This window comes from Ailuropoda melanoleuca, chromosome 1 (assembly GCF_002007445.2).
Source record: "Ailuropoda melanoleuca isolate Jingjing chromosome 1, ASM200744v2, whole genome shotgun sequence".
Classification (NCBI taxonomy): Eukaryota; Metazoa; Chordata; class Mammalia; order Carnivora; family Ursidae; genus Ailuropoda; species Ailuropoda melanoleuca.
In genome coordinates, this window is record NC_048218.1 from 121,113,705 (window position 1) to 121,126,288 (window position 12,584).

General features: G+C 40.3%; 1 protein-coding gene across 8 annotated transcripts in view; it reads right to left on the reverse strand.

Moving 5' to 3' along the window:
• Positions 1-12,584, reverse strand: part of SUGCT (succinyl-CoA:glutarate-CoA transferase) — a 706,709-nt gene that overhangs the window by 387,887 nt on the left and 306,238 nt on the right. The gene's annotated exons all lie outside the window — the stretch shown is intronic.

Consider the following 12,584-nt stretch of genomic DNA (forward strand, 5'->3'; position numbering starts at 1 on the left):
ATATGACAGATGGGACACTGCGCAAGTTCTGGAGTCCAGACCTCAAGAAGTCTTGTTGCTTCTGCCTTTGCCCTTCAGCAATGTTCAAAGACCACGATATAAGCAAGTCTCTCTAGCCTGAAGGATTAGAAAGATGAGGAAGAGAACGAAGTGACTCCATGTAGCCAACAGCCAGCACCAGCCAGACAAGTTGAGTAAGGCCATCCTGAACTTTCTAGCCCAAATCATCCACTAGCTAAAAGCAACCACTTAAGTGGGCCCCCAAATCCAGAGGACCACCAAGCCAACCCTCAGAATCCTGTGAAATAATAAATCACTGTTGTTTTAAAACAGGGGCTCAAAAACTCAAAAATGTGATCCATGGCCACATTTAGTCCACCTGCTTTTAGACAACCCTCAAGCTAAAAATGGATTTTAGAAGTGACATCACCAAGATGCAACATACTTCATTCCTGATTTTGTTACCCTCACAAGAACATCTAATAACTATTTAAGAACAAGACACCACTGAGAGAATCCTAGAACAGGGGCTGAGGCTAAAGCACCCCTGGCTCACACAGATCATAACAGACTGCATTAGAAGTCTAATAGAAGTGGCTACACCTTGACCATATTGCTCCTAACCCAGGCCAGTGTAGTGCCACAGGCAGAGGTCTCCCCCAAGACTATGTTTCCTCCAGGAGGAAAAGAGAACCCAGGGGAACAACCAGACCCCTCTCCAGCATTGTGGGTCACTTTCCAGGAACCCCTACTCTGATCTCAGACCACAGGGATTATAGGGACATCTGCGGGGAGCAATCACTGGGGATCTGACCCTGAAGGAGAAAAGAGGAGGTACTTGCAACAACCAGTTCATACTTGTACTGCCTAAGTAGTGACCCCAACCAGTGGTTTTGCTCATCTACAGAATCACATCAGGGGCACACTCTGACCAGGGAACTTAGTGGAGTGCAGATCTGCCTGATTTTGGATCCTCAAACAAGGAGTTTTGCCGGCCCTACAGCCAGATTTGCTCAGGCCCAGGCAAGGAGCTGAATCACAGCCCCACCCCTTGGAGAGTGTCTTCCAGCCCCATCTGACCCGAAGAGCTGATGACAGCTCCTGGTGCCTAAGTTGCCCAGTGGTGCTCAGGCTGAGAAATAGGCAGGCAGAGCTAATCACCCCAGAACAGAGCTAGAACTGGGCATGAAACACTCCCATGCTACATACAAGCAAAAGATTAATTCATAGCGAAGAATGATGGCAGCTCCCAGGCTCATGCAATAAGATGACTTGTTTGGGAAACTGAGAGTAGCCAGGAACAGCCCCTCCCCCTACTACCCCCACCCATGCAAGGAAGCTGAGACAGAGCCTCACCCACTATGGGGAGTGTCCTTCAGTCCCATCTGACCAGAAGGGCAGAAAGCAACTCCTAGAAGCTGGGCAGCCCAAGGGGACTCTAGTGGAGAGGTGGCCTGGCAGAGCCCATAGTTTGGAGAACAAAGCCAGTAGCTTTGTTTGGTCAAGGATCTTAGGGGCAGGTTGGCTTGAGTTAAGAAAACAAAGAGCTTTACCAGCTTTAGAGCTGCTTCTCCTACTGCACCCAGGCAGGACTCTAATTCATAGTCCCCCTTATCCCTGAATACAGTGTTCAGCCTGTGCAACCAGGGAACCGAACCAAAACACCCAGGAAGCTGCAGAGCTCATTCAACAGCTCTACATAGAGTGGCACTTGAACAGAGAGCACAGCCTGTGGCCTCCCCATCTGCAGAACAAAATCACTGGCCTCACCTGACCAGGGAATTTAGTGCATACCCTAGCCTGACTTGGGTCCCCAGGCAATGAGCTATACAGGCTCACTGGGTCCTGTCCTGCTGCCTTACCAGGGCAGGGAGGTGAAATCATAGCTCCAACTACTGAATATAGTACCCAATCCCTACCATCCAGTAAGCCTGCTAGAGAATCCAGGCAACTGTGGACCTATCCTAAAGCCTCACTTGGGCAGGGAATCCCACCAGCAGTCCTATGCAACTGTCCTCAGGCATTGGCAAAGCACCCCCGTGCCCATCCTCACAGCTTCAACAGTTGCCTTGTCCAAAAATAAATCATAATAACAGTCCCCACCTGCCCAAGCACATTCCTGGGAGATATACGTGAAACCCAAACTGACTGGTGAAGAAATGTCTCTGCCAAAACAAACCTGTTAAGTCTGGAAGAAGAGCCTGATTACTCAAATGTAGAGATACCAATATAAGGAATCAAGGATGAAAAACCGGTAAATATGACATCAGCAAAGGAAAACAATAAAGCTTTAATAACTGATTTCAAAACATGGAGGTCTATGAAATATCAGACAAGGAATTCAAAATAATCCTCTTAAAGCAGTTTAGTGAACAATAAGAACACACAGACAGCTAAATGAAATTAGGAAAACAATGCAGAAGCAAAATAAGAAGTTTGACAAGAAAACAGCAGCCATCAAAAAGTAATAATAATAAACAAACAGAAATCTCAGAGTTCAAAAATACAATAACTGAACTGAAGAATGCAATAGAGTTTCAAAAGGAAACTCGGCCAGCATAAGAAAGAATCAGTGACCTGGAGGATAGGACATTGGAAGTTATCCAGTCACAGACACACACAAAAAAAGAATACATTATAGGAAATCCAGAAGGAGAAGAAAAAAAGAGACAGAAAGTACATTTAAAGCAAAAATAGCTGAAAATGCCCCAAACCAGAGGAGAGAAAAGGACATCCAGATCAATGAGGCCCAAAGGACCCCAAATTGGCTGATCACACATAAGGCTACACTAAGACACATTATAATTAAGTTGTCAAAAGTCTTAAGACAAAGGAAGAATTTTAAGGGCAGCAAGAGTAAAGAGAGAAGTTACATACAAGGGAACCCCCATAAGATCATCAACAAATTTCTTAACAAAGTTTTCAGGCCAGGCAAGAATGGGATGACATATTCAAAATATTGAAATAAAATAGCTGTCAGCCAAGAACATAGGTATAGACGTGTCAAAGCTGTCCTTCAGAGATGAAAAAGGTATAAAGACTTTCCCAAACAAAGAAAAGCTGAGGGAGTTCATTATCACCAGATCTGCCTTACAAGAAATGCTGAAGGGAGTTCTTAGAGTAGAAGTAAAAGAATGATAATTAGCATCATAAAAACATAAAAGGTAGCGTATATCTCACTGATAACAGTAAATACATAGATTCTGCAATATGCTAAGAGTAGTGCATAATTCACTTACAACTCTTGTATGAAAGTTTTAAAAAATGAGCACAGTAAAAGGAACTACAATATTAACTACACAGTATTAAAAACATGTAAATTTTAACAGCAATAACCAAAAACGTGAGAGGAAGGAGCAGTAAAAGTATAAAGTTCATGAATTCTATTGAAGTTGTCATCAGTTTAAAACAGGGTATTAAAAAATTAAGACATTTTATGTAAGCCTCATGGTAACCACAAAGGAAAATCCTGTAGTAATTTTTAAAAAGAACACAATAAAGAACTCAAAGCATACTAATACAAAAACATCAAAACACACACACAAAAAGACAGCAGGATAAGAAACAAAAAACAAAAGATCTCCAAAAGCAACCAAAACACAATCAACAAAAGACAAAAATCCTTATTTACCTATTAATAACTACTTTAAATGAAAATGGATTAAATTCTCCAATTAAAAGACATAAAATGGCTAAATGGATTTAAAAAAAAAAGATCCAACAATATGCTGTCTACAAGTGACTCAGTTTAGCCTTAAAGACACACATAGACTGAGAGCAAGGGATGGGAAAAGACATTTCAAGCAAATGGTAACCAAAAAAAAAAAAAAGGAGGGTTAGATATAAGTATAGCTAAAAACTATACTAAAAATGGTAAACTAAAAAATTAAACTAAAAATGGTAAAAGGAGACAAACAGTGTCATTCTGTGATGCTAATGGGGTCAATCCATCAAAAAAACATAACAATTGTAGATATATGTGCATCCCACATTGGAGCATCCCACATTGGAGCATCCCACATTGGAGCAACATATAAAGTGAAAACTAACACAGCTAAATTAAGAGATAAACAGTAACACAATAATATTTGGGGACTTGAATACTCCATTTTCAACAACAGATAGATCATCCAGATAGAGATTCAATAAGGAAACAGCAGATTTGAATAATACTATAGACCAAATGGACCTAAAAGATATATATCAGAACATTCTATATAACAACAGCAGAATATTTATTCTTCTCAAGTGCACTTGGAACATATTCTAGATTAGGCTATATGTTAGGTCAAAAACAAGTCTAAGCAAATTCAAGAAGATTGAAATTATAGCAAGTATCTTCTCTCACCACAATGACATTAAACTAGATATCAATGACAAGAAAAAACCTGACAATTCATGAATACATTGAGATTCAACAACACTCTCCTGAACAACCACTGGATCAAAGGGAAAATTAAAGTGGAAATAAGGTTTCTTGAGACAAACAAAATAAAAACACAACATATCAGAACTTGTGGGATGCAGCAAAAGGAGTTCTAAGAGGGAAGTTCATAGCAATAAAGGCCTACATAACAAGCAAGAAAGAGGGGCACATGGATGGCTCAGTTGGTTAAGCATCTGCCTTTGGCTCAGGTCATGATCCCAGGGTCCTGGGATTGAGCCCTGAATTGGACTCCCTGCTCAATAGAGAGCCTGTTTCTCCCTTTCTCTCTGCTGCTCCCCCTGCTTGTGCTCTCTCTCTGTCTCTATCTGTCAAATAAATAAATAAAATCTTTAAAAAAAAAAAAAAAGCAAGAAAGATCCCAAATAAACAACCTAATCCTATGCCTTAAGGGACTAGAAAAAGAAGAGTAAACTGAGCCAAAAGCAAGCAGAAGAAAGGAAATAATAAGAATTGAAGCAGAAATAAATGAAAGAGAAATGAAGAGCATTAAAAAAGATTAACCAAACTAAGAGTTGGGTCTTTGAAAAGATAAACAAGCTGACAAACCCTTAGCTAAGTTAACCAAGTTAAAAAAGAGAAAGAACCCAAATCAACAAAATTATAAATGAAAAAGGAGACTTTACAACTAACGCTACAGAAGTTCAAAGGACCATGAGAGGCTACTATAACAGATATACACCAATAAACTGGACTTAGTATTTTTAAAGGGTTGGAAGAAATCAAAAGAAGAATATCTCATAACACATGAGAACCATATGAAATTCATCTTCCGGGGGCACCCGGGTGGCTCAGTGGGTTAAGCATCTGCCTTCGGCTCAGGTCATGATCCTGAGGTCCTGAGATCGAGCCCTGCATCAGGCTCCCTGCTCAGCAAGGAGTCTGCTTCTCCCTCTCCCTCTCCCTTTCCCTCAGCCCATCCCCATGTACTCTCTTGTGATCTCTCTCTCGCTCTCTCTCTCAAATAAATAACCTTAAAAAAAAAGAAAGAAAGGAAAAAAAGAAACTCAGCTTCCAATATCTAGAAGTAAAGCTTTATGGAATACAGTCATGCTCACTCATTGAGGTCTTGTCTATGTTTGCTATCTCGCTATAGTGGAAGAGTTGAGGCAGATGGGGTGGAGATCATTTAGTCCCCAAAAGCCAAAAATATTTACTATCTAACCCTTTATAGAAAAAGTTTGCAGACTCATTTTAAAGCATTAAGTTTTAGGATGGTTTGCCATACCACAACAGTTAACTAAGATTTTAAAATTTTAAGCCTATTTAAAATTTGTTTACTTATACACTGTGTTCTATAGTTTTATCTATGCTTGTATTTCTAAATTTATTATTGGTTTTTAGAATATTTCATTGTAGTTGGCTTTTCTTTGTTGAAACTTCCTACGATTTTTTTTTTCTTTTTCTGTAACCGAGTCTATCATCAGTGTTTGTAAATGTTCCATAGACACTAGAAAAGACTGTGCTCTCTGTTAGCTGGGTATGCAGTGTGACATATATCTACTACTTCCATCTCACTGAATATACTAAGCCCTCTTTCTCTTTCTTAATGTATTTTAGAAAATAGCATGTTAAATTATTATAAAAACAATTAAGTTTCTCACAATTTCTAATTTTCTAATAGTTCTAACTTTCCATATTTCAGAGTATATTTCTATACCCTGACACATTTAAAAATAGCTTGGAACAATCACTTTTATTTTGCAGATATAGCATATATCAATGACCACCAGAAAGGGTCAACCCCAGGGCCATGAAGATCCAGGCCAGCACTCTGATTCTCCCTTTTTTGTTTCCCTTCATTAAATTGAACAGAGTACTGAGACTTAAATAAACTCAGACATTCCAATGTCTGGATTTTTCTTTCCAAAGTTAGCAAATGAGAAAAAGAAAAACAATTCACAATAGAGGGAAGAAAAATCATTAAGAATGGAAAATGTAAATTTTATAAATTCAAAGATTAAAAGTTGTGTGTGTGTCTGCGTCTGTGTTTGTCAATGTGGGGGTGAGGTGCAGAATGTCCACTTATTTTCTTTCCCTGGCCAGTATTATTCTAAATATAACATTTACAGTTAGAGAAAAGAGGAAAAAGTAGTTATTCTCTTTGTACTGTGGAAAAGGCACTGATAATCAGGAGATCGCCAATGTGAGCCTCACTGATGGGCTGTGCGTTATTGGCCAAAACATGTTAAACTAGAACTGAGGTAGGTTTAGTCTGACACGGAGAGCAGTGAGCAGCTTGCCAGGACTACTGTGGACTGTCCAGGTGAACGCGGTCAGGAGCAGCAGGGAAATGGTCCGGGATGTTGGACAGCTGGTGGAAATCAAGGCTCAGCAGGGATGTCAGCTGTCAGCGCTGGAGGAGAGGTGGAGTCAGCTCTTACTAGAAACATCAGTTAATGCAAGATCAAAGACCAGAGGAAGGCCTATGCTAGAGCACCAAAGCTAAGAGGAGATAAGAATAGAACGCAAGCAGGGGCAAAGTAGTTGCTGAACAGAACTCAGCCTGAGTCTAAGGCAGGCAGGAAATCGGGCAGGGCAGGGACGAGTCTGGGAATCTGAGGAGCAAACCAGAGTGTCAAGAGACTGAGTCAAACTCCAGATTCTCTGTCCAATTCAAAAGTCAAGAGCAAAACAAGGTCAGCCAGAAAAGTCTGGAGAACTGTACCTACATCCTCCCAAAAGGAAGGCCTTTTGAATTAGCTTTGTGGAGTCTCCCACCGGATAGCACAGAGCCTCTAGCCATGAAGCTGTTAAACTGTAGTTCCTACTCTTAGGAAGGGGTTAAGTCCAACGGTATCTGAAGCTCTATCCAGCTCCCCAAGTGTTTAGGACTCTAACATTCTATAAATCTAAAAATATACATTAAGCTCCAATGGAGAAACGAGGGTATTAAATGTTTTATCCAGGGAAACAGAGTTTACTGGACTCCCTCCCACCACCATCGCCCCCTCCCTGCCCCCCACCGCCCCCGCACATACATACAAATATCCCACCAGTACCATCTAATTCTTTCTACTAAAAGGCAGCATGGAATGGTTTATAGCCCTCCTGGAAAGAAAAAAAAGGGGGGATGGGGAGGAGGGAGAGGACATTCCATTTCATCCTGACTCACTTAAAGACATCATTTGATTCTCAGTCACAAAGAATTCTCTTAACAGGGTAGAAAGCGCCCTGGTCACAAGGAGCCTGTTTGGAGTTGCAGTAGTTCCCCTAGCATCCTGTAAGCCAAAAGGATACATTCCAGGGCCGTGTTTCTTTCATTCTTTTTCCCTCCAGGCTGATTTTATAGTAACAACACATAGCCACTTAAATCTATCTCCAAAGAACCAACATTCAGAAAATGTACCACATAAAATATAGACATTTTACAAGGAACCATCTATTAGCTGATAATGGCCAAGCTGCCATGGAATGCATAAAAAAACAAATGTGACCCTCACCAAAACATCAGATCCATTTATCCCAATCGGCCCTCTGCAGTGAATGCCAGATAAACCTATAATAATATGATTCAAAGCATTATAAGAGGTCGGGGGGGAAGCGGCAATAAACTAAACATGTAGGTTGAGGATAGACATAAATCACATGAAATGCAGCCTCATAAGATACTAATAGAATTCAGGGTGGGGGAAGGTTGGCAGGAAGATTTTAAAAATGTGATCATATGGGAAAGAGAATATTAGACCAACCAAAGAGTTTCAGAGGGAGCAAACAATAAGTTTCTCTATATATATTAAAAACATGTAGACATGGGAGAGTCGATGGTTGCCAGGTTTAGAGAGAGGAGGAATGAATCAGAGTTAAAAGAGACTTCCCCAGCCTCCCAGTCCTGGCAGAAGTATCAGCGAGGGGAACTTGATCCCTGGGGCTCCTGACTGTGACTGCTCTCAGCCTTTCACTCTGCTCTTCGCCTCGCTTAGGCAGCCTGAGATTTAATGATTTCTCCACTTTCTCCACAGTGAAATATAGTCGGAGGAGAAAGTCTGAGAAAACTTACACTAAGGAGTAAGAGTGCTCAGTGGGGAGTCTGCTGGAAATTCTCTCCCTCTCCCTCTGCCCCTCCCCGCCACCTCTCTAAAATAAATAAATCTTTTTAAAAAAATCTATAATTGCCTAACCCCTGAAATCAGCAAACTATGTGTAAGAAAGGGTTATATTCTATGGAATAGAGGTTCCTTCCAGTCCTTCTAAGCTCTATCCTCTAGGTGGGCACTGATAAAATCCTCTGTTTTCTAAGCAAACCACTTATTCAATGAAGCCTTCATGCAAATAAGTGAAATCCAATTAGGAAGGTGTCGTAATATCCATTTGTAGTTTCGTTTTAAAACAGTTCAAATTGTAAAACATGGGATAAGGATAGGAAGATGGAGCCAGGAAAGGAAGACAGGAGGAAGGACTAAAATAGGGACTTAAAAAGGGGGAAGGAGTAAATGATAGACAGCTGCTAGAAATTAAATATAAAGTAGAGTTGACCTTTAAACAGTACAGAGGCTAGGGGTGAACTGGATGGCCCAGTCGGTTAAGCATCTGCCTTGGGCTCAGGTCATGATCCCAGGGTTCTAGGATCAAGCCCCACGTCGGACTCCCTACTCAGCAGTGAGTCTTTCTCTCTCTTTTCCTCTGCCCCTCCGCCCCTCTGCCCACTTGTGCTCTCTCTAACAAATAAATAAAATTCTTTTAAAAAGAACAGCACAGACGTCAGGGGCACCAACCCCCCACACAGTTGAAAATCTGTGTATAACTTTTGACTTCCCTAAAATTTCACCACTAATAGCCTACTGTTGACCAGAAGCCTTACTGATAACATGAACAGTTGATTAACACACATTTTGAATGTTATGTGTGTTATATACTGCATTCTTACAAGAAAGTTAACTAGAGAAAAGAAGACATTATTAGGAAAATCACAAGAAAGAGAAAGTACATTTACAGTCCTGTCCTGTATTTATCGAAAAAAAGTACGCAAACCTGTGAGGTTCAAACTTGTTTTGTTCAAAGGTCATCTGTAGCTTCATTTTCTACTAAGAGTAAAAATTAAGGAAATTATAGATGTTGTTTAGCAGAAAATTAAATTCAACAGCCTTCAGGAAAGCCAAAAATATCCATTAAAACTTTGAAAAATGTAACCATAAAAATGACACAGGGGAACTCATGGATATATTTTACTTCCGAGTTCAAAGGCCCCGGCTGAAGTTTTCACAGGGGCTTTTAACACCACACAGCAACAAAGGAACACAAAATGTCTCATTCTTTATGAGGGTACAGTCACAAATGCAAGGAATAACTTAAGTGGAGTGTTCCCAAATTCCAATTCATTGCCCACACTGAGAAACAAGTGTCTCTTGAAAGGGAATAGACTATGAGCCGTTAAGGTCCACTTTTGGTTTAAAAAAACTAAGCACTATTAATAATCTTTATTAAGAATGTAGTACAAAGTTAAATGTATTCCAGGACTTGTGAGGTATTTTTAATATTTCAGAAGAGTTTAACAGAAATCATTTATTTAGTTGCAACAAGGCCACAAAGGCCAACTACACAGTATCATGCTTTCCTGTCACTGGAATTAAATCAGTACACTAATACTTGTTAAAGCATCCTGATCAGGATTTGATTGGCATTTACATAGAACTTAATTAAATAAATATTGTGGAATTCATTGGGAGAGAAAAATTTCTCAAAAATAGGGGGGTTCATGAGTAAAAAAAGATACAGGAGAAATTCGACAGTAAAAAAAAATTGAGGAACTGTGATTTAGGATGCTGAGGGATTGAGATTCTCCTAAAACAGACTGAGCTCTGCTGTGCTAAGTATTGTGAAGCTGCCTTCATGTGTGTTCTGGATTTTAATTCTCAGGATGATGTAGGAATTGTTATATGCACGTCATATTCACAGGCGGACCCGAGGCTCAGAGGAATCAGAGGACCAGCTCAAGGCCAGAGAGTTAGTCAGTGAAAACTCCGGCCTCACATTCAGGCCTTTTGACTTTCTGTGATCACAATACAGTCCTCTTAGGTTAGTTTAGAAACAGTTCGCGTTTCCGGCCACCATTGTTCTCTTTTTATTTAGACCTGACATTGGGAATTTTCCCTCTTTTCCTTTTGGCCAGTTCTGCCAAACTTGGATGGTTTTACCTCTTCTAGGTTCATACATTAACTAAATAAAAGAACATTTATTTTTTGAGTGCTGGAAACCCTAAGAGACATTAGAAATAAAAATCAAAAAAGATATAGTCTCTTATGGTGCGTTGGTGTAGATTCATCAATTGCAACAGATGTCCTCCTCTGCTGGGGGCGTTGACAGTGGCAAGGCTGTGCATGGGTGGGGGCGGGGGTCACATGGAAACTATCTGTACCCTCCTCTCAATAGTGTTGTGAACCTAAACCGGCTCTTAAAAACACAGTGTTTAAAAAGTAAGAAATTAAGAAATTCCACGATTAAGAAATTTAGAAATTGACTGTCTTGTCAAGGAGGACAACAGATGATAGTTGAGGACAGTAGCTGCTTGGACGCAGCAGCATGAGAGGGACTGCTTACAACAGAGAAGTGAAGCAGGAACAACTCCGAATCATGTGTTCGTTTTGAAGGTAGCAGCCAGGGAGACAAAGAAGCTTCATCCTCTTAGTGAAAAGCAATGAGCAGATGAGAAGACACAGAGGATTAAAACATCAGGCCACATTATAAGGAGTTGCAACAAGGTGGGAGGCGATTACGTGTGGTAAGGTAAATAGGGGCACATGGGTGGCATAATCTGACCCTTGGTTTTGGCTCAGGTCATAATCTCAGGGTCATAGGGTCGAGCCCCACGTCGGGCTCCATGCTCAACACAGAATCTGCCTGAGACTCTCTCTCTTTCTCCCTCTGTCCTGCCACCTCACCTCTCTAAAATGAATAAATAAATCTAAAAAAAAAAAAAAAAGAAGGTAAATAGTTTAAACTTTCTCCTCAAAGCTGTGGAGACCCCCTGAAAGACCTAGGCAGGGAAGCAGGAAGACCAAATTTGCATGACTGGTACCAAAATGTCAGGGTTTTGTGTTTTTTTTTTAAGATTTTATCTATTAATTTGACATAGACAGCCAGAGAGAGAGGGAACACAAGCAGGCAGAATGAGAGAGGAAGAAGCAGGCTCCTAGCGGAGGAGCCTGATGTGGGACTCAATCCCAGAACACTGGGATCACGCCCTGAGCCGAAGGCAAACACTTAACAACTGCGCCACCCAGGCGCCCCAAGATGTCAGTTTTTAAAAATTAACATTTAGGCACCTCTGACATTACAATCCTTCTATCAACAGACAAAAAATGCTCCAGGTCCAACTCTCCAAAATTCTGAACAGGCCAATTAAAATAATTTGACACCAAGTTTTGGAAGTGATCAGTTAAGATGGAGCTCTTTAATAAACCTTTGATTCAATTCAACAAATATTTGTTTAGCACTTCCGTTTAGAAGGCCTGTAAACTACGGCATTTAATTTCACAATATTTTAATACAGTAAACTCTGAAAATAAGTAAATATTCAATTACATATCAGAACCTTAAGAAAAACCAGATCATTCAAAACCAAAAAGAATTACTTATTTCATCAAAGGAATGACCACAGCATTTTAAAAGGTAAATTTACCTGACACTGTTAACTTTTATTTATATCATCTTAGTGTAGCCAACTTTTTAGTTATGCCTTCATAGGACTATACTGACATACACTTGTTGAACACGTGTAGCATTTTTCAAAAAGCAATTTAAAAGCTGTCATCAGTTTCTTCCCAAGCTACTTTATTTTTCTTCTCCTGTGACATGTTTTGTTTTCTCCCTACGAAATTACACTCCATCCAATATTTCCTCCTTTGAGGTATCTTTTTTTCCTTCACCTACTTCTGTTTGTCCTTTAAGACTCACCTCAGGTGGCACCACCTCCAGGAAGCCTTCTTTGATTTACCCACATTGAAGTAGTTGTCCCTTCTCTGTACGTTTTCCATGGCACTTAGCACACACTACTTAAACGACTGCTTTACTTGTTTATTTTCCTGCTTAGATCATGAACTCCTCAAGAGCCCAGATCTCTTCCTCCACCTCTGTAGCTACAGGACAAGTGCACATGGTCAGTGGTCAGTAATGGTGGAGAAAGGAAGGGAGAGAAATAAAA